Source organism: Macrobrachium nipponense, chromosome 20 (genome assembly GCF_015104395.2).
Source record: "Macrobrachium nipponense isolate FS-2020 chromosome 20, ASM1510439v2, whole genome shotgun sequence".
Classification (NCBI taxonomy): domain Eukaryota; kingdom Metazoa; phylum Arthropoda; class Malacostraca; order Decapoda; family Palaemonidae; genus Macrobrachium; species Macrobrachium nipponense.
This window is the reverse complement of record NC_061089.1, coordinates 65,868,750-65,892,546: the sequence shown is the minus strand read 5'-3', so window position 1 is coordinate 65,892,546 and position 23,797 is coordinate 65,868,750. Positions and strand designations below refer to the sequence as shown.

The following is a 23,797-nucleotide window of genomic DNA, read 5'->3' as shown; positions in this document are numbered from 1 at the left end:
TGGATAATTGCCTTGTGGCATTATTTGGAAGGCGCATCTCCATTTGTTTAAGGGTTATTGATGTAGAGTTTCCCAGAGTGTTGGGTTGTTGGATGTGTGTGCGCGCCCGTGTGTGTGTATGTATGTGTTGTGTGTTGTGTGTGAAGCCGAAGGTCAGAGGTCATGGGATGAACTGGGGCCCGCCTTCCCATTACCACCTTCCCCCCCCCATCTCTCTCTCTCTCTCTCTCTCCTCACCACCTACCAGTGCCTCTTTCTCACCTTTCTTCCACAAGTCCCCACCCGATTGCCACCTCTTCCCTCAACCCCCCCCCCCCCTCCCCCATATTCTCATCCCCCCCCTTGTGTAATATTCGTACGTGTTTATTTCGTAGGTGCGTTCCGTCGCCTGTTTGTGATTGGTGTGTTTGTGTTGTATTACTATTTGGTTTTCTTCCCAATTTTAGCTCTCTCTCTCTCTCTCTCTCTCTCTCTCTCTCTCTCTCTCTCTCTCTCTCTCTCTGTACAGTAATACCCGGTATTCATGGAAGCTCGCTGCACATTCCTATGATTGGTGATTGGAGAATCTGATTCCTGTTGCGATGCTATTCTTTTCTGTATACATATATTTCCTGCTTCGTTATTATGTATGGCCGTGGTTTTTTTTTTCTTCTTCTGCTATGCTATCCTCCTCTATCTCCCTTTAGTATATTTTTGGAAGCGCCTCTGAACGTCACGGTCATTGGTTGATGGGAACTGACTTCCTGTTGTACTGCCATTTTTGTTCCTAGATAGCATTTTTTTTTATGTATTATTTTCACCACACACACACACATATATATATATATATATTATATATATTATATATATATATATATATATATATTCTGAGAAGTATGTTAACTTTATTCGTAGGTTCAGTAAGTTGTTTATTACTTTTTTCACAGTATTTATCTGAGAAATATACTAACTATCATCATAGGTTAAGTAAATTGTTTTATCACTTTTTCTAGTGTATTTATCTGAGAAATTTATTAACTTTCTTCATAGGTTCAGCGAGAAGTGTATCACTTTTTGTTTCTGGAACATTTATGTGAGAAGTATCTTAACTTTCATCATAGGTTAAGTAAATTGTTTATCACTTTTTTCCAGGGTATTTATCTGAGAAGTTGATTAACTTTCATCATAGGTTCAGTGAATTGTTTATAACTTTCTTCCAGAGCATTTATGTGAGAAGTATATTAACTTTCATCATAGGCTAAGTAAATTGTTTATCACTTTTTTCCAGAGCATTTATCTAAGAAATATATTAACTTTCATAAGTTATGCACACTAGTTATGAGTAATATTTATAGTTGGCTTGCATTAGTTCATATTCCTGTTCATATAATGTTATATCAGTTATAATGTTTAGTTTAAAAAGAAAATAGTTAGCTTATTATTATTATTATTATTATTATTATTATTATTATTATTATTATTTTCTTTACTTTCAGGTACTGTATTTGTGTATGTGATGGTGTTCATGGGAACAGGTGGGCTTTGATAAAGAAGAGACGTGTGAGTATTGTCCCTTTATATAAACGAAGCCAAATTATATATATATATATATATATATATATATATATATATATATATATATATATATATATATATATATATATATATATATATATATATCGTTATCACGGAGAGAGAAGTAACTGGGTTAGAAAGCGACAAAGACTGTAAGGCAGGGAAATTAATAATATCCGGGATTTGCAGACCTTGTTTGTAACTACTATGGTGTCGATTCTGTCAAATGATTTAGCTCTGATTCTCTCCTGTGGAAGATTTTCCTACTAAGTATTTGTAATACGATCTTTTTTCTTCTTCTTTTTTGTACACAGTATGATAAACGACTGTGGCATGAATTTCAAAAGCGACTGCCGGAGTTTATTATTAGCAGAAAAATGAGTAGACCTCCGCCATTGTTTGTTTTTTAGTTTTCTGTAAAAGAATATTATGACGGCTTTGTCTGTCCGTCTGCACTTTTTCAGTCTGCCCTCTGATCTTGAAAACAAATAATGAGGCTAGAAGGCTGCAAGTTGGTATGTTGATCATCCATCCTCCGATCATCAAACATACCGAATTGCAGCCCTCTAGCCTCAGTACTTTTTATTTAATTTATAGTTAAAGTTAACCCAAATCGTGGGTCTGGCAACGCTATAGGACAGGAGGCCATCACGGGGCCTTAGCTGACATCTTCATGGACGTTGGCTAATAAAGCATTATACACTGTACAGAAAACAGATTCCGCCGAAAAAACTTTGGCGCATATTTTACTCGTTTATATTTATATATATATATATATATATAATATATATATATATATATGTATATGGATATGATATATGTTTTTACTCTTTGCTGTGTACGTGGTTGTGGTGATGGCCTTTCAATCGATGCATATTCGGAATCCACGATGAATTAGAAGGAAGTTGTCCTCAACTTTAGTCATTTTTCAGACGAGAGAACTATCAATGAACAAGGTTATCTGTACTTGTAGTTTAGATATATATAAATATATATATATATATATATATATATATATATATATATATATATATATATATAACCCCGAAATTCTCCAGGGATCCATATATATAATATATATTATATATATATATATATATATATATATATATATATATATATATATATATATATTAGGATCCCTGGAGAATTTCGGGGTTATTTTAGAGAGAGAGAGTGGGAAAGATTTTCTGATGGTTCTGATGTAGTTCGTAGTGTTGTGTTCGGGACAAAATATCAACTATTTTTACTGGGGAGAGAATGGCATTTGCATATTGTTTGATGGGTTTCGTCAAATTCATGTATTTGAGCGTTTCAGAATAGTATGTGCACTATATATATATATATATATATATATATATATATATATATATGTGTGTGTGTGTGTGTGTGTGTGTTTATATTTGTATTGAAAACTATCATTTACTTTTTAATAGCCACGGTGACATCTCCCCTTTTTTTTTATTACTTCCCAATTATTTAACAAACTTATCACTTAGACCCGGTGAAGAAAAACTTTCGAGTGATGAAAGGGACCTTAGTCTGATATAAACGCGAGTTTTTTTTTTTTTTTTTTTTTGTCATTTTTTTTTTCATCTTTTAGTGATAAAGCTTAGCCAAATAGTTACTGATACACAAGTGGCGCACAGACATATATATATATATATATATATATATATATATATATATATATAAATATATGTATATGTATGTATGTATGTATGTATTATGTGTAATATAAGGCATTTTCTCTCTGTTTGTTTGCTACGTACGCCCACACTATGAAAGCTAGGGTTACCAAATTTTTACCGTAGACTCCCCTCCCCCAAGGAAGGTTTTAGTCAAATTACGAAATTTGAGGGCCGTTTCTAAGGGGTTCTTAACCCCTCTTTTTCATACCCCCTCATTTTTCACAACTTTGGAGTTGACATGTGTAGAAATGTTTGTATAGGTACAAACAGGTTCCCCCCTGTATGGAGTCCTGAAGGTACTTGCAGTAGTAAGAGGGTGAAACTCACCCCCTTGGGAATGAGGACCCGAGATGCCACGCCCTTTCGACTTACCGACCAGGGGAGAAGGGGTGTCGTAGCTTACCTACCCTGACCTTGATAGCAGGGTAGCGCAGCCCCCCCGCCCCCCTTCGGGAATTAGGGCGCAAATTGTCAAAGATAGGACTATTTCATTCAGCTTTGGTACACTAGTTAACATAAGTGACTACAAATGCATTTAACATCAATATCAGAGTTTACCTATTGGCTAAGTTTTATCAAGGGCCATTTAAGAGGGGCCTCGCGATCAAAATCATTCCCGAGCAACCTGTCGCAACATGTATGCTCCTGTCGTCGGCCGGCGGTGCCTGACTGACTCACTGAGCCGGTCAGTGACGCAGTGGCATTGGCTGGGGAGAGATGTACGTTCCGGTCATTTAGAAGTGAATGTGAGTTCGATAACACGTCCGAAGGACGGGCATACCTACTAGTGTATGTATGTGTATATATATGTGTCTGATCACATCACTGTGATTCATATGTACGCATTAAGCTACAAATGTCCTTTAATATCTAATTTGCTCTACCTCAGAATTAATATATTTTCATATATGTTAACTGAAGGGGAATTTTAGCTGATGATAATTTCGTCGGCTCCCTGGCGCAAACCTAGGAATCCAGAAATCAAGTATTCGTTGTTTTGGAGTCGGCATCAACCCTCCTCGACCTTGACAACGTTTTGTCGAACGTAGCCAATTTATGAGTCTAATCACACCACCGTGATTCATATACAAGCATTAAGCTACAAATGTCCTTTAATATCTAATTCGCTGAGGTAATATATATATATATATTATATATATATATATATGTATATATAATTATATGTATGTATACACACACACACACACACACACACACACACACACACACCTAATGCCTATATGTGTGTGTGTGTGCGCGTATGGAAGAGAGAGAGAGAGAGAGAGAGAGAGAGATACAAATATTTTTAGATACTGTGTGATGGCCAGGGATCGTCCTTGGCCTGGCGTTCGGAGAGCATTTCATGTAATGTAGCGCTAAAGGATTTTGTAATGAAAATGTTCCCATTTGTGGCATTTGTTTGAAAACGGTAAATGTGGCAAATGTCAAAAGTACTCAGGCAGATGCTCTTGACATTTTAAGCAACACGGATCTAATTAACGTTTGTTGATCACGCTGCAAGATTTTTCCTGTGGGTCAGGAGGGAAAAAAAAATTAAGGTATCTGCCATTTTTATATTCGGCAGAAGCGCAGCGTTTTATTTTTTCTTTAATTACAGGAATGATAGCTGGATGGTATTCCGTATTATTTACGTAGATTTGATGGGTCTGGGCTTGTGGTTGATGGCTCCTTTTATTAATTGTTGATATTGATGTAAGCTACATAATACTATACTGGCAAACCCTCTCTCTCTTTTATATATATATATATATATATATATATATGCATTTATTATGTATTTATTATGTATTGTATTAATATTCATGTTATATGTTATATGATATGCAAATTTACATTGAAAACTGGACGTGAAAACGAGAAACGACTCGTATCGGTATTTAAGAATTGTAGGGGATAATTGTAGGAGGAGTGACATCCTACGTGAAACCAGGAAAGTTTCGGTGCATGCGGAATGAGAGATTTAACGTTATGGAAAACAAATCTCGATTTATAAAGGGATCATCTGGCCAAGTTGCCGTATGGAAGTGACTTGGGGATGTTGAGGGGTAATGAGAAAAAAAAATTTGGAAGCTATTTACTGTGGATGCGGTTTAAGAGGGTGTTTAGCCAACCGTCCTTTATGGAAGTTACGTGTGGCATGCTGTTTGGCCAACCCGCCTTTATGGAAGTTTGGTGTTGGCGTTGAAAATGAAAGAATATGTTGAAGCTTTAGAGGTGGTGTGGTTATATGGTGTGTTTGACATATGAATATTGGAAATAGTGAGATCGTGATGTGTAGAAGTGATAAAAAGGTTAGCCATTATGAAACTGTGATGGGTGTGTTAGAGGGGGTTCACTCATGTGGAAAGAATGGAAGATAGATAGATTTGTGAGAAGTGCATCATTGGGAAATGATCGTAGAAGTGCGAGGATGACTGAAAATGCTGTGGTCATGTTGTTCTGGAGCTACCCTTTTCAAAGAGAAGGCTTATTGTAAGAAAATGAATAAATCAATTAATCACATATCATGTACACCAGTGATGATACCCTGTGGAAGAAAAAATCCACAGAATCTTTATATAAACAAGCAGAATGCATATCAACAGCATTTTGACCTTTCACAGAATATACCCATCATTCTTATCTTGCACGCGCTTTCTAATTTCCTTGAAATTAAGGCATTTTGGTTTTAACTTTCCTTTCAACCAAATACCCAGCATTTTTTCGTTCGCCTTCTCTTGTCGTTTCCTGTTCCAAGAATTTCTTTTTGTTTGTTGATGAGTTTGATTTGTGCAGGGAACTTAACGAGTATAATCCTCATGCTGAACTTTATATGTTGGCTATTAATTTCCGGTGAAGAGGCAAGGAACGGCCATGGTTACCTAACAGACTCGAACACAGACTCACTTGGCTCCTGAGAAAGTTCACCTTTTAAAACAGGATGCTGTTAACTCCTGGTGCCAAAATGCTGATAGATTGAAGGGGTTTCAGTTTGGATGGTCTCTGTTTGTAAAACGTTTTACCAAACAAGCGAAACCCATCCCTCTCCTGTTTAAAACAGAATTGAGCCTCTCTCTCTCTCTCTCTCTCTCTCTCTCTCTCTCTCTCTCTCTCTCTCTCTCTCTCTCTCTCTCTGGTGGTAAGGAATGGAGTTAAAACAAAACTTGAGTTTATTTGTGTTCCATGTAAACAGTACATGCTGAATACGGTAAACTCTTGTTTAAGCAAGTCAAACATTACTCCAAGTGGTTAGCGAAGACGTTTTTTTCTCTCTCTTTATAAGGTAGCTAGCTATATCTATTCGCCAAAATATATTTAGGATGTTATATAAGGACATTTTCCTTAGAATGAGTCACGTTTGAAGCCTCCCAATAATAAGTTTTAAATGTTGAGGTGTCTATTTTTACATTGGTCTTGTTTTGGGCGTATCAAATTCTTTCATTTTAATTTTCATTAATTTATTTATTGTAATCATTTGCATATCCTGACACTCGCTGGGTTTTTTTTAAAGAATTAGAAATGAGAGCAGACGCAGTTTTAAGAAGTTGGACTGCCGCATTCGAAGAAACCGGGAAGAGCAAGTGAAAAAATAAAGGGAGACAGAGAATTTTATTTCTTCAACCGAAGCGTTCTGCAAGAAGTTTTAAGCTCTCTCTCTCTCTCTCTCTCTCTCTCTCTCTCTCTCTCTCTCTCTCTCTCTCTCTCTCTCTCTCTCTCTCTCTCTCCTCAACGGTCTGGACTGAGAAGTAGCTAAAGTGTTCAGGGGTTGGGGGCGGGGATCTTATTACAACTCCATTCTGCCCTGCAATTTGTATACATTTTTTCTTTCTTTTTGTATTCTTGATGCAAATGTAGCGGGAGGTTTGTCAGTAATTAACAAGCCAGTAGATGTTTGTGCCTTTCTGCCCTTCCCTTGTGAGTGTTGGTGCGCAAACTTAGCGCTTGTTCTTGCTTGCATATTTTTGCGTTTGTACAAATGCTTCATTCTTCTGTCAGTGTGGCAGAGGAGACTTTGGGTATGTTTTTGTTCGAAGGTTTTCTTTTGTAGAAGTGTTTCACCGAGAAAAAGATTTGACACGTTTGTTGAAATAGCTTCAGTCCCCGTAAAGGGGGTATAGTGCCGTCAGTGTACCTCATTCGGTGTAATGTAGGCATTGCTGAAGGTCCTTTGCAGCGTCCTTTCGGCCCCTAGCTGCAACCCCTTTCATTCCTTTTACTGTACCTCCATTCATATTATCTTCTTTCAATCTTGCTGTCCACCCTCTCCTAAAAATTAATTCAGTGCAACTGCGAGGTTTTCCTCCTGTGACACCTTTCAGACCTGCCTACTCTCAATTTCCTTTTCAAATCTGAATAACCTCATAGGTCCCAGTGCTTCTTGGTCTTTGGCCTAAACTCTATATTCCAGTCCAATTCTGTTGACTGTCCTTCTCCACTGTATTCTAAATATTTAAGCAAACAAAAGAAGAATTTTTGCTTCAGAAATTATTCATTTACTTTTCCTTGCTTACTTGAAAATTGCAGTTATTATTTATATTTTGTCCAGACACCAAAAGGTTACTAGTGCTTTGCAACGTGGCTTTGAGGTCGCTGTTTAAAGGGAAAATTGTCGTTTTAATTATTTTTTGATTGGGCAGAAATTTTTTTATATTGGGTCAAGGAATTTTGCCTCCATGGTTGCACATGAGCAGTAACTAATGCTCTCTCCTCTCTCTCTCTCTCTCTCTCTCTCTCTCCTCTCTCTCTCTCTCTCTCTCTCTCTCTGTAATTGTCTTGTAATCTGGAGCGTAGTAATGTTTTTGCCAAAATTCGTGACATCATGTTCTGATTTGAATCATATTTAAAGATGAGTAAACAATTATCTTTGCTCTGATGGAGGGGAACAGTGGAAGTAGTTGGACTGGGGAGAGGAAATGTCTTGAAATGAGAGGTCTTGGAAGGGAAATGAGTGAGAGGTTGAGGTGGAGAGTAATGCTCTCATGATCTTGATTTTGAAAAAACTCCTAATCAGTTTTCCTCAACATCAGACGATTTTATCTTACATTTGCCACGATTTAACCCTTTCAGTGTTTAAAAATCACTTTTACATTGAGTTGTGTCTCTCAACCCCCCCCTCCCCTTCATTTTCACATCTATAATCAAAATCCTAGAGGATATTCCTTGTTTGTCCGGCCCGGGTCGGGGTTTGGTAGGTAGGGGATCGGGAGAGTAGGAGAGGCAAACCTGTTTGTCCCACCTGGGTGGTTCGGGGTAGGCAGGGGATTTTGATGATAGGGAGAGACATGACGGGCATCACCAGGTTCTAGTGCAGTATTTACGCGCCATCACACTGGTTTTATATATAATTTTGATTTTTTAAAATTTGCTCTTATGGTCCCATTGTCAGGACTTTAGCTCTGTTCCATCAATCTAGTCATCTATCAATCCATCTGGAATGGAAAGTAACTGGAAAGGGCGAAGATTGAAGCCTGTGAAGATAGTTTTTTTTCATGCATTGTTGGAACAAGCCGAAATGATATTGCAGAAGCAAGCCGAAATGATATTGCAGAAGCAAGCCCAAATTATATTGTTGAAGCAAACCGAAATGATAGTGTTGGAGCAAGCCGTAATGAGATTGTAGCAAGCTTAAATTATATTGTTTGGGCAAGCTTGATGTCCGCTGCGAGAAAGCAAATAAGTAAAAGCAGAGTAGGAAATAGCACATATAAATAATAAAGCACACATCAGTATATGCGTCATTACGAAAAGGGAGGACTAGGACAACAGGCGAGAGGTCAAAAGAAGAGCGAGAATGAAAGAAGAGAAGTTATAAACTCAGATTTATGTTTTTTAAGTACTCTCCTTAAAGGGGAAAAAAGTGCGAAAATGGTAGGCACTGAAGCCATGATCTCATTCACCGATAAGAGGGAAGAAGAGTCATAAAGTAACGATTTTCATCATCATCATCGTGTCTGTTTTGTTTACTCGGGGAGTAAGCCTACACGCTACTTTGTTGTGGTTATTGGTGGGGTAGGAAAGGTCTATGGAAGAGCCTAAAAGGGTCTGAAAAAGGTGTGTGTCATGTTGAGTTAAAGATACAGGAATTTTAGGATAGGATATTTATGATTTATTTATTAGAATGAAAATGTAAAAAGTAAATAATGTGCATATCATACAGTACAGAAATTATTTATAATAAAATATAGCATAGTTATTTTAATTTTTGTTGGTATAAGAAGGCTCTATTTGGCCATAGATTTTAGCATGTTTCAAATTTATGTTACAAGTTAGGATTATGTTATGTTTACAACTTATGCGCGAGGAACAAGTCTTGCACACGTCCTGAGTAAGCTGGGGGTCGGATCACGCTTTGTCACTTTTGAAGGCTCTCCCGACGGCCTTCTTTCAGTCCAGGAGAGGCTCCCTTCCCCTGTGTTTGTTTGCAAATCTCGAAATATATTGTTTTTCATATTTTCAACAGTTGTTGATATAGGAAAAACATTTTGTACGAGGTATTATTATTATTCCCCGTAGGGGGCTAGTGCCTTCATTGCACCTCATGAGATGCAATCTAGGCATTACTTAGTTCTTTGCAGCGTCCCTTCGGCCCCTTACTGCAACCGATTTCATTCCGTTTACTCTACTTCGCTTCGTATTCTTTTTCTTCCATCTTACTGTTCCTAACAATTGATTCATAGTAGTACATCTGCGAGGTTTTCCTCCTGTTATATCTTTCAAATCTTTTACTGTCAGTTTCCGTTTCAGCACTAAATGACCTCATAGGTTCCAATGCTTGGCCTTTGGCCTACATTCTATTTTCAATTCAGTGGTGACAGACCCACATCTTTGAGAAGAAACTGATCCTTGAGTTGGTGATTTCCTGTGGAATTGTGGATTGTGTAGCCTCACTTTTGCAGAGGTTACTTAGCATTAGGATGCATCTGGAAGCAATGTCCAATTATTTGACTGAGAAACAATGCCCCATTTAGTTATTCATTTCTCTGCTGGGTCATTCTTTTCCTTTGTTGGATTTCATGTTTACCTTTGTCTGGCCTTCTTAGGTTTTGAGTTCAGTGAGGACATCTCCAAAGTATATATATGTGACACTTGCCTTGAAATTCTCTCTCTCTCTCTCTCTCTCTCTCTCTCTCTCTCTCGTAAGTAGCCATCTTGCTTGGTGAGTCGTACCCGCGTGAAGTCAGATTAATCAACAGATATCAACAGATATCACAAGTTTAACATACGACTAGAATTTGAGAAATATCTAGAAGTGTTCGTGAACTATCGGTGATAAGATTAGTGTGAAAATAGTAGGATAAAGCGTCTTCTAAGTTAGTTTATCAAGTGTAATACTATAAATCAGAACAAGATGGCAGTAAGTTCCAACTGCGGGAAGAGGTGGCGTAATTTGGCGTGTCTAGCAGATTCGCAATACGATGAGGTAGCAGGAAGGGAACTGGCATTTCTCATCTATGAAATCAGCAACAGTCCTAACCAAAAAGATACAAAAGCATTCATAGATATATTAGAAGGATATAATCCTTCAAACTGGAACAAATCTAATGAAAATATCTTGAAAATAATTGAAGAAGTTCCAAATAAAATCCAAGTGGTCAAGAGACTCATAAAGAAAATATACATAAACCAACATATTCCGACAAAGAAAATGAATAAGGTGAATCTTGTGAATATCCTAATTGATGCATTAGGAAAAAGAATGCCAAAAGCATGCAAACTGTGTAAGGTTTGGTATAGCATAGTCAATCCACAAAACCTAATCAGAAAAATGTGCGCATGCAACATTCCGACCCATCCACAGTGTGCTGAGGTAATACAAGATTTGAGAAAAGATACAAGCAATTTTTTTGTTCAACATGTCTATCATGGATAGACAATGTTATTAAATCAAGATTGAATGTACAAATAGTTGAGGATGAAGAAGAAGAGGAAGAGGAAGAAGAAGAAGAAAAAGAAGAAGAGGAAAACGGAAGAGAAGTAAACAAAATGAAATGACAGAAAAAAATAAGTAAGGAAACAAAGAACAAGATAAAAGTATGGATGCATGAGATACTCATTGATACTACATATGAAGGCAACAAAGCAGCAGCATACCTACGAAGAAATAAAATTACGATATGACGAACAGAAAAGCAAATCCCAAGAAGAGGCTCTACCCAGATCTATACAATGACGGGAAAGAGGAAAATATAGACAAGAAAGACACAAAAATCTGCCAACCTTTTGAAAAGAGGGAATTGCAGATTTGGAGAAAGATGTTACTACAAAACATCCAAGATATGTCAAAACTATGAAATATATGGTAAATGTGCATACTTAGATGGATATGGGGATGATTGCAGAGATCTGCATCCAAAAATATGTAAAAACCTAAAAGAAGGAAAAGGATGTAAGTTCGACAAAAAATGCAAATATATGCACCCTGTAGCCATGAATCATAATCAAATAAATAACCAACCAAGTAATAAAATCCAAATAAGAAAGAAACAAACAAATAAAGAGAGAAATCAAGAATATCAGGTAAAAGAGAAAAGCAAACCACCAATGAGATATGCAGAGGTGTCAGCAAAAAATTTCAAAGCATCAGCTCCGAAATTCTACTCAAGAGATGAATAACTGTATTTATTATGCAAGAGGTATTGCAGAAAACGGAGAAAATTGCAGATTCAGACACAAAATGAATAATTATGATGAAGGAAGATCAAATATTATGGAAAAGTTGGATTTTTTAATGTCAGAATTTCTGGAAATGAAAAAAAGAACAACATACCCAGAATCCAGGAAAGAGACCATGGGAACAAAATCGCCTTATTATCTACCAGTATTAAATGAAGGAGAAAAACACGCAAACCATCATAGTGATGAATGCGCAGGGTTTAGTTTACGAGTAACTCAAAAAGAAAAATAGAGTACTTAGAAGAAACTAACCCAAAATGAAAAGAAAATAGATATAATGGATATTAAGTGAAACCTGGTATTCCCAAGAGACTGGGAATGATGATCAAATAAAAGGGTTCCAAACTTATAGATCAGATAGAAAAAATAGGAATCAAGGAGGAACCGCAATATATGGGAAAGACAAAAAAACAAGGAAAAATATATGAGAAATATAGTAACTCAGAATGTGAACTAATAGCGGTAGAATTTGAATCTGAAAAATTGATGAACATAGTAATATATAGACCTCCTAATACTAAAGAGTTTGACTTAATAATTGAAAAATTGGATGATATATGTAGAAATCACAAGGACTGGACTATTCTCCTATCTGGTGACTTCAACTTTCCTTTCGTAGAATGGAAAGAACGAATAGGAGATTGTGGTTGTACTTATACATATAAAAAAGAGAGTAATAGTAGTGCAGAAGATAAGAGGCAATTTGAAAAGCTATTAGATATGCTACTAGAATACAACATTCAACAAATAAATCACCTGCCAACAAGAGAGGAAAAATACTTTAGACCTAGTATTTGTGAACGAGATGAATTATGTTAAAGAAATAATAGTTTATAATGCGAATATTTCAGACCATAATGTCATAGAATTAACATTCATTCCAAAGCAGTGAAAATAGAGATAAGCAAGAAATGAAAAGTGGGAAGGATATGGAAAATACAACTTCTACAGTAAAAATATAAAATGGTCAGAAATTAATGAAGAATTAAACAAAGATTGGGATAACATTTTCGTAAGTGATGACATAAGGGTAAATACGGAGATATTATATAAAATATTGGAGAAAAATAGTGGAAAAATATATACCGAAGAAGAAAAGTTAAACATCATTCATGCATACCAAGAGACAGAAGGATCTTGTTCCAGAAAATCAGAAAGTGGAAAAAAGGTCTTGCAAAAGAAAAAAATGCATGGAAAGTTATAGAACTAAAAAACGTAAGATAGAAAATGCAGAACAAAAGATTATACAATCAAAAGAAAATGAAAAACGGGACTTGGAAGAAAAAACCCTATTAAATATCAAGCAAAAAACCCCAAGCTATTATACTCATATGCGAAGAAGATGAATAAAAGAAGAATAGAAATTAGGCCCTCTGAGAATTGAAGGGAGATTAACGAATGAAAAAAGGAAATTGCAACATACTGGCAGAACGATATAAGAGAGAATTCACCCCTAGAATAGATAATGAAGATAATGATATTGATAATAAGAAGTAAGGGATGGAAAATAGTGAATATTTAGCTGACATAGATATTAATGAAGCTGATATTGTGCAGCTATTAATGAAATTAAAAATGGAGCTGCTGCAGGCCTGATGGAATTCCTGCTATTTTGTTAAAGAAAGTAGTTCATTCTATCGCAAAGCCACTTGCAATATTATTAAGACAAAGTGTAGATACAGGCAAGATTTATGAGGAGCACAAACTTAGCAGATATTACCCTACTTTCAAAAGTGGATCAAGACTAGAGGCAAGTAATTATAGGCCTGTGAGTCTAACATCACATATTATGAAAGTGTGTGAAAGGGTAATGAAGAAAAATATTATGAAACATTTAATAAAAAATAATTTGTTTAATAAAGGACAACATGGTTTCGTACCCGGAAAAAGTACACAAACCCAACTGTTAGTCCACCGTGAGAACATATTCAAAAATATGAAAAGCGGAAATGAAACAGATGTGGTTTATTTAGACTTTTGCAAAGCTTTTGATAAAGTAGACCATAATATATTAGCGAAGAAAATTAGAAAACACAATATCGTGGATAAAGTAGGAAGATGGTTAAAAGAATTTTTACACAACAGAAAACAGATAGTTATTGCAAACGACGAGAATCGGATGAAGTCAAGGTAATATCCGGTGTGCCGCAAGGTACGGTGTTAGCTGCAATACTGTTTGTTTATTATGATTGAGACCATAGACAATATGTGAAGGATTCGGTAGTGAGTAGTTTCGCAGATGACACAAGAATAAGTAGAGAAATTACTTGTGATGAAGATAGGAACGCTCTACAAAGAGACCTTAACAAAGTATATGATTGGGCAGAGGTAAATAGGATGGTATTTAACTCTGATAAATTTGAATCAATAAATTATGGAGACAGAGAAAGAAAGCTATATGCATATAAGGGACCTAATAATGAGACCATCACAAATAAGGAAGCAGTTAAAGACCTTGGTGTGATGATGAATAGGAACATGTTATGCAATGATCAAATAGCAACTCTGTTGGCAAAATGTAAAGCAAAAATGGGAATGTTGTTACGGCACTTCAAAACAAGAAAAGCTGACACATGGATTATGCTTTATAAAACATATGTTCGTAGTCCACTTGAATATTGCAATATGATATGGTACCCACACTATCAAAAGGATATTGCACAAATAGAGAGTGTACAAAGGTCCTTTACAGCTAGAATAGAAGAAGTTAAGGACCTAGACTACTGGGAAAGACTACAATTCTTAAAATTATATAGTCTAGAAAGGAGAAGAGAACGCTACATGATAATTCAGGCATGGAAACAGATAGAAGGAATAGCAGAAAATATCATGGAACTAAAAATATCAGAAAGAGCAAGCAGAGGTAGATTAATAGTGCCCAAAACTATACCAGGAAAAATAAGGAAAGCACACAGGACATTAATCCACTACGCACCAGCATCGATAATGCAGCGTCTATTCAATGCGTTGCCAGCTCATCTGAGGAATATATCAGGAGTGAGCGTAGATGTGTTTAAGAATAAGCTCGACAAATATCTAAACTGCATCCCAGACCATCCAAGATTGGAAGATGCAAAATATACCGGAAGATGTACTAGCAACTCTCTGGTAGACATTAGAGGTGCCTCACACTGAGGGACCTGGGGCAACCCGAACAAGATGTAAGGTCTGTAAGGTAAGGTCTCTCTCTCTCTCTCTGCGAGGTATGTGCACAATCTGGTACAAAAGTTGATTTTGTCTTTTGTATTTTTTATGTGAATTTATTCATATTCATTTAACATGATTGTTGAAGGAGAGAGAAACTATTTCACTCGCATTTTAATAACCCCTTTCAGCAATATAAATGTTAAAAATACAAAATAAAATTTTTTTTGACCAGAATTTTGATGGTACATTTTTAATTTTTGGAGGTCCTCCTCTCGAGCGTCGTGTATGTATAGACCATGTTTGGCATGCTATATATATATATATATATTATATATATATAATATATATATATATATATATAATATATATATATATATATATATATATTCATATATTCATATTCATACTCTCTCTCTCTCTCTCTCTCTCCTCTCTCTCTCTCTCTCTCTCTCCTCTCTCTCTCTCTCTCACATTTTATATGTAATGTATATATGCACATGCATATACTATTAATATATATATATATATATATATATATATATATATATATAATATATATATACTATATATACATTTACATAATACATATACATATATATAGTATATATACATTGTATATATAATATACTATAGATATATGAACAGGATTTTTATTCTGTGGAAGCATCAGTTACCAGCCTTTCATGCATATGTTTCATTATGAATCAGAGTAATAATATCAGATTGTCCTCACTATGTTATTCACACCTATAACTTATGGTTTACTTAAAAACTAATCACCTGTTCATGATTTTTTTGTATGCTACTTGTATATATCATTGTCGTGTAAGTGATTGTATTAACAAAGTCTTTGTTCATTGACTGAAAGTCTGATCACCGTTTCAAATAAGAGCTCCGGATATCGCCTGCCTTACGTAATGCAACCTGCTTATTTATGCTCTCTCGTATTTTCTGATAACGAACAATAAAACTGGTGACGCAAATTGGGGCGGAAGAGTTTATCTAATCTGATGATAATTCTTGTACATGCTTTGTTGTTACTTTTTAACCCCGTTGTATTTCCTCGCTACTAGTTATGGTTTTTAAAAGAAAGGTATTGAGATGGCTTTGTCAGTTCTTCCGCACTTTTTATGCTCGGACTTTTTATTTTATTATTATTTTTTGTCTGCCGTCAGATTTTAAAAACTTCTTAGGCCAGAGGGCTGTAAATTGGTACGTTGATCATCCACCCTCCATTCATCAACATACCTCAATGTAGCTCTCTTTCCTCAGTATTTTTATTTGATTAAAGGTTGAAATTAACCATTATCGTGCGTTAGGCAACGCTAAATGGACAGGCCACCACCGGGGCGTGGCTGAAATTTTCATGGGCCGCGGCTCATACAGCATTATACGCTGTACTGACGTGTCGATTGGGCCAAAGACACTTCAGGTGCGCTCTTTACTTTTTGTTTTTTTTATTTGTTTTTCTCTGCCGCCCAACTTTGGAAAATTTTGACCAATACTGTTTAGTTTAGCTCAGTTTGTGAACTCTTTCATAAGCAAATCCCAATTTAGCTTCTTTTTGTTTCACTGTCAGTCGCTAGAATGTTGATTTCATCTTATAGCTGAAGGTTAACTGGTTTTGATGGGAGGCAAGGCTTAGACTTTACGAGTTTGCTTTAGGAGTTGCTATTTCAGGTGGGGCCTTGTTGATTTTCTTTTTAATAAGTGAGATCTTTTCCTGTCAAGCGCCTCAGTGGCGTGATCGGTATTGTCTTGGCCTGCCACCTTGGTGGCCGCGAGTTCGATTCTCGGGCATTCCACTGATGGGGTTAGAGATGTTTATTTCTGGTGATAGAAGTTCATTCTCGACGTGGTTCGGAAGTCACGTAAAGCCGTTGGTCCCGTTGCTGAATAACTACTGGTTCCATGTAACGTAGAAATACCATACAAACAAACAATAAGTGAGATCTTTTCCTGGTATTCGCTCTACCTTCTCTTCCTAATAAACACCCATATTCTTTGTTAGCTTGAATTTCAAGTCAGTGGTCCCTGTGGGCTTGATTCATATGAATAGTGTTCATCTTATGAATAATGATAATAGTTATTATAATTATAATTGTTATTGTGCAAGATGCCCGTGGAATTACGAGGTGTAAATTTGATTCGTATGTTTATGCGGTTGTGTTGTACGTTTTGGAGAGACTGCGAGAGTTTTTCATGGTTATGGCGAAACTCTGGTTATTTCTCTCTCTCTCTCTCTCTCTCTCTCTCTCTCTCTCTCTCTCTCTCTCTCTCTCTTTACAAGCCGATCATGCTGGGAAGTCCCCGAGTTCGGTCTCGCGTATTCTGAAACGATTGTGTGCTCTTTGAACTTCTATCAGTACCTGTTTGCAGTTGTCACTCTTGACCTTCTTGAAATGCTTCTTAAATGACGCTGATCTGCTGCTTGACGTCATTGCTCATTTCCAGCTCTCATTTACGAATGAATTCTTCTGGCGAGGCCTACCACAGTGAGACTTGCGACTGTGATCTCATCCGAGTAGTTTACACAGTAATGATAGTCATACCGTTGGAGGCCACAAACCTCAGGCGGGGCCAAGTCATTCACTTGTAACTCCCTTTTGGTGAAGTTATCGAAGAAGAAGAAGAAGAAGAAGAAGAAGAAGAAGAAGAAGAAGAAGACGTTTGGTGAACAGACAAACTTACAGGTAGACAAACAACCAATAACATGAGCTCCTTTTTCCCTGCCATAGTTCCCTGTTGGACAAGTTGGTTGCGTGCTCCCCTACCGATTCGGTCGTTGCGAATTTGATTCCCCGTTCTGCCGACGAAGAATCTGAAAAATTTATTTCTGGTGGTTAGAAATTCTTTTCTCGATATGATGGGGTTCGGATCCCACAGTAAGTCGTAGGTCCCATTGCTAGGTAACCAATTGGATCCTAGGAGGGCTGTTCATCAGCTCAGTGGTCTGGTTAAACTAAGATATACTTAATTTCTCCCTGCCATACCCCGTTGGGGCTTAGTGCCATCAGTGCACCTTATGCTGTGTACTGTAAGCATTACTTAAGGTGCTTTGCAGTGTCCCTTCGACCCCTAGCTGCAACCTCTTTCATTCATTTTACTGTACGTCCATTCATATTCTTTATTATTCCATTTTGCTATCCACTCTCCTAACAATTATTTCATAGTGCAAATGCTTTGAGGTTTTCTTCCTTTTACACCTTTCAAGCTTTTTTACTCTCAATTTCCCTCTCAGAACTGAATGACCTCTTCGGTCCCAGTGCCTGGCCTTTGGCCTAAATTCTGTATTCCATTCCCTTTACTGTACCTCCGTTCATATTCTCTTTCTTTCATCATACTACCCACCCTCGCCTAACAGTTCATTCATAGTGCAGTTGCGATGTTTTTCTCCCATTATACCTTTCAGACCAGCATGACCTCATAGTTCCCAGAACTTGGCCTTTGGCTAAAAATTTGCATTCCATCGTCCCTGACACAGGTGATAATGAATAATTCTATTACTCATGTGAGTTGTCACGGTCTGAATAATGACAATGGTGGTGATAACAGATTAGTTCCACACAGAAAGTTTGTTGGGTGATAGATTTTAGTGTTTTAAGTTTCATGTATGATTTGAAAAGGTAAATGTTTTGCCGATATAGTGTGAGAGAAATGTGAAATTCAGATCCAGTCATTCCAAGAAATTTTGGTTTTGTGTTTCTCTCTTTTATTATTATCTGAACCTGGATGCATATCTCATGAGCCCGCGTTTCCTTTCCTCACTTGAATTTTGTGGGAGCTTGCTTGGCACTCCAGTGGCCCTTAAGGCCTACGTATATTCCTTATCAGCGTCTGTGCCTCTGCTGACGCTCATAACCGCAATCCCTCGTGGTCAAACCGCAAAGTGTAATGAATCGTTCTAACCGCTGTCATTATGATAATGACGCCGAACAACCTGTAGCACAGAAGTAGCAGACGTCCTTTCACAAACAGTTGAGCTCCGGAGCTTCGTGTCGCCGCCTTCAGGGGCTTGATCTTTTTTGCCTGGAGGACCGCACGGACAACAAAACCCCCGCTTCTTGTTTATTCGGATGTAAATTTATTGCAGGAGTGGAGTGACGTGCGCTAAACGCCTGCAGGTATGTTGGCCGGTGGGGGGCGGCGCGTCGCTGCCGTTGGCAGATGAACTAATTTAGGACTTGGATTTTTTTTTTGGTGCTGCAGTGTGGGGGTCTGCTGTGGGAGGTTGAAACCAATATTCTTTGGAAGCCTGGCCCTTGTGTCTTGTTCGGTGTGAATGGGTTACATCTACTTAAATAACAATGATGATAATAATAATCTTGCGTTTATGCCTTTGTCACTAGTCAGTATTCCTTGAATTGAGCTTGAATTTTTATTGAATTTTATTGTTATTGTTAATATCCATGTGAATAGGTAACATCTACTGAAATAGAAACAATAATAATCTTCCGTTCATGAATTGAACTTGATGTACTTTTGCCACAGTATTTCGATTGAATTTTGTCATTAGTGTATATATATACATATATTATAATATATATTATATATATATATATCATATATATATATATATATATATATATATATATCATATATATTATATATAATATATATATATATATATAATATATATATATATATATATATATATATTATATATATACGGTAATAGTAATGTTAGTCTGCTAAAACCCGCTTAGATTTCTCCGTAGAGTTTCCATGTTTTGTCTTTTCATCGTCCTTTTGAGATGTGAAGACCACATCGATGAAGAATTCTCTTGTGTTATTTATAATAGTCGTCGACACTCGTTAAGGGGGAATTGTCTTCGATATTCTTTGAAGAGCTGAATGAAGGCGATTTGTCACATCATTTAGAAGTTTGAAAAGGGGGTCTATCTAATATATTTGATGTTGAAAGTTGATTAGTTTTCGTCAAAATCTTCTTGTTGGTTTTCCCTAATAGAAAGAAGCAGTTTTCATGTTTATTTTTCTTGTTGCTGGCCTTTAGGTCGTCATGATTTAACCGAGAAGGAACTGTCACTCCTTTTTCATGGTGAGAGGAACCACATTTTTTTAGGTGTTTGAGATGCATCACAATTAATCTGTTATTTAATTCAAGGTAAAAATTTTATTTATAAATTTTGATAGGATGTGGTGTTTTTTAATAGTTTATTATTATTATTATTGTTATTATTATTAGTATTAGTACTAGTATCATCATCCAAAGAATACAGTACTTTTTGAAAGAAGAATCACGATTTTCAAAGGCCTCTTAAGTGAGAATTTGTGTTCCTGTGATAATAACGAACACATAGGTACATCAAGACTTGAATGTCTTTAGATGACATATAAGGAATTTGTGTAAGGCATAGGTAACAGGTAAATGTAAATGTTTCGTATATCAGTGGCTTGGAAACCAATTCTTCCAGGGAGGCCATGATTCCACAGACTGCCTACTGATGTTACAAGTCTTTTTTTTTAATAAAAAAAAAATCAGAATAGTTGATGAAAATTTGAAGTCTTTGATCGTAACATAGACTATGAATGCCAAAGCCTCATACGCGGAGTCGTTGCAAGCCTTGATGATAATGGAAAAAAATTCTAGAGTTGTATGTAGCTATAGTGATGATACAGGAGGGTTGGTATGTGCGCGGGCGCTTCTGTTACCTCAGAACCGCAAGGCTAATTATTCGGATGAATGTGACGTGGAATTTAATTGTGCCTGTTGTTGTTTTTTTTTGTTTTTTCCCCTACTCGGGTGTGTTTACAACCGACTGCCACTCGTATGATGAATTCTATGGCAGCGGCTCTGTCTCGGTAAAGCCTCGTCGTCCCTCTGTTCTGTTCTGGATGGTCACCAGGAGAGTTGTGATTGAGACGTTGTAATTGCGTGACCCTAAGTTTGCCCTCTGCTCGATGAGTCTCGTATGTGAGGGTTCTTGTACTGGCAGCTCAAGGTCATGGGTGTGTTGATGTATTTCTGGGAATGCTGACCTAATTGCGCTTTCGAGGGGCTAACCTCTTTTCATTTGTTCGAGTTTGTCAGTACGTGTGAAGTGGTGTCATCACGAAGTTGCGACGCCTCACCAAGGTACATGACACAACAATTGGATGGATATCTCTTGAGGTTGGTGGAAATGGGAGTTGGTGAGATGACGTAATGATGACATGTAATGACGTCACTCCCGGTTGCCGTTTGTCGTTGCCGCTCGGGTCCAACGCGAGAGCGAAAATATGCTCGTCGATTCTCTGGAGGCCTCGTTTTTCCTCGTGGAACAAAGGCAACGAGACCTGACATATCCTTTACAGGCTGATCCATCGTGGAACAGCCTCAGGGCTTGAGTATTCCTCCGTGGGGCTCAGACTTTCGGCCGAGGAAGACCGAGAAATTCGCCGGACGGGGAAACGCTGGCATCGGAGGGGGCGGGTCTCCGAAGGCCGCTCGCCGGCCAGCCGGGCCGCAGGTAAAGTCACCAAGAGCCGTGTGCACACGTTATCATCAACCACCGCCTCCTCCTCCTCCTCCTCCTACTCCTCCTTCTTCTGACTGTGTCAGCAGCAGTAGGAGCAGCAACAGCATCAAAAGCAGTAGCTGCTATTCTCTTTCGCTTCTTTCATTGACAAGCACAGCCACAGACGTACAGACGCACAAACACATACACAAGCTCACCGATGCTGTATCGCGAGGTGAACTGACTTTCTCACAAATCGTCCCTCATCTTGGTCTCCGTCATCATCATCATCATTGCAGTCGGCCGGTCTTCTCTCTCTCTCTCTCTCTCTCTCTCTCTCTCTCTCTCTCGTGTTTCTGTGCTGTTGTAGTTGATGTAGTGTGCTGAGCGAACCACGCCCCTCTTGGGGAAACGGAATCATAATGGGCTGTTTGAAGGGGCGGCCGAGATCCTCTCCTTTCCTCCCTCCCTCCCTCCTCCCCCTTTTCTTTTAAACAGTTTTGTCCTCCCTCCTCCTCCTGAGCTGTGGCTAATGAGGATGTTGTGTTAACTCCACATCTATACATTCGCATTGAGGAGCCGAATACATAAAAAGCAGCAGCAGGAAGGGGCAGCAGCAGCAGCAGCAGCAGCAGCAGCAGCAGCAGCAGCCGAGGCAGGCAGGCAGCAGGCAGGCGAACGAGCGAGCGAGCGAGCGAGCACGCTGCTCCCTCCTTAGCTAACAGCTTGATATTGACTGGCTGTCAGTCGAGTGAGGATCATATAAGCGAGGAAGGGAAAAGCGAACGACCGCCGATCGTCCCCGTGTGCCAGCCAGGGATTTGGGATTTTCTCCGGGACGGCAGTATCCCAGCTGGATTGTTTTTTCGACTGTGTATATATATACCTTGTGGATTTTTTTTTTTTTGCCTAGTGCATAGCCCCCCACCCCCTTCCCCCCCCCCAGGTGGATTTCTTGAATGTGTGTGAATCCGTCGGTGGATTTCCTCCAGTGCATCTCCAAGTGGATTTCTGCCAGTATGTATCCCCCTAGTGGATATTTTGTCGGAGGTCTTGTAACCGAAGTCATTTCTTTCGATTTGTACCGCAAGGGGATCCAAGGGGGATTTCCCCGAGTGTATTTCCCCCAGGTGTATACTGGCTCGTGCATGATTCGTGCTCTGTAGATTGCTGTGAAAACCATCTTGAAACCAGATGATCCGTCGACACAAAGGTCTAGCTAGACGTGCCGAAGAACACTGCTCAAAGGTTTCGGCTAAGCTAAAACGAAGAAGTGACGGCGTACAGATGAATAATGAGGTTAAACACGCCTTTCACGAGTTGTGTGGCCCTGTTGTTATTTATTGACCAGTTCGGCATCATTTGAGGTACATGACTGTGTTGAACATAAATGAACGCGCCGTAGATGGATGGACCCCTGTTCGTCGTTCGTTCGAACGGCTAGTCGGCGTTGAACTTGCCCCTCATAATGTTTGTTCTTCAGAAACGTTTTACCTTTGGATTCTTATGTGTGGTTTTGATGACTATGAGATGCGGTGGGGTGCCATGATGGTATGATGAATTTTTGTCTATGAATTTGTGATGTTTTTTTTTTTTTTTTTTTTTTTTGTAATGAGGGTTGTTCCATAATTATCATACCTGTACATGATATATGATTGTACACATACACAGTCATGCAAATACACACACTCAAACTATATACACATGTATATATATCTATGTACATACATACATAAACACATATATATATATATATATATATATATATATATATATATAAATTTGTTGGAAATAGTAGTATAAAACAGACGTACACATAAAGAACGTGCCTGCATGCAATTTATTTCATTACACAAACTCACCGACACACGCACACACTAATATGTATATATATACTACTATATATGATATAAAAGCACTGTCGTCAAGTTTTCATGTTAATTGAACCGTGAGTTATTTTCGTTGCCAAAGAAAAATCGAAAAAGCAGGCATTGTGAATAGAACTGTTTGTTGTCTGTTGCAACTGTCACCAGACTGATGAGAAATCATCGCTGAGTGGTGGTGGTCCTGCCAAGTTCGAAAGCAACCTTCGGGAAAATTTGGAGGAGGTCCCTCCCTCCCCCCCCCTCTCTCTGGTCTCGGCAAAACGTGAGTATTCTTTCGTTCGATTTTTTCTCTTTCTCACTAGGAAATGTGAGCATTATGGCTGTCTAGAATAGAAATGCAATCTCTCTCTCTCTCTCTCTCACAAATTTTAGCATTGCTAACATTTTT

General features: G+C 37.8%; 1 protein-coding gene across 14 annotated transcripts in view; it reads left to right on the top strand.

Moving 5' to 3' along the window:
• LOC135226765 (plasma membrane calcium-transporting ATPase 3-like) overlaps nucleotides 1-23,797 on the top strand; it is a 538,460-nt gene that overhangs the window by 19,925 nt on the left and 494,738 nt on the right. Inside the window, exons 1-2 of one of the 14 annotated variants that reach the window (XM_064266486.1) lie at nucleotides 21,643-21,659; nucleotides 23,495-23,671. The exons of 10 other annotated variants lie outside the window; for them this stretch is intronic. The gene's annotated coding sequence lies outside the window, so the exon portion shown is untranslated. Of the gene's footprint in view, nucleotides 1-19,075; nucleotides 19,190-21,642; nucleotides 21,660-23,494; nucleotides 23,672-23,797 lie in introns of those variants that run through there. 3 more of the 14 variants (XM_064266521.1, XM_064266506.1, XM_064266513.1) reach the window with 3 other exon arrangements.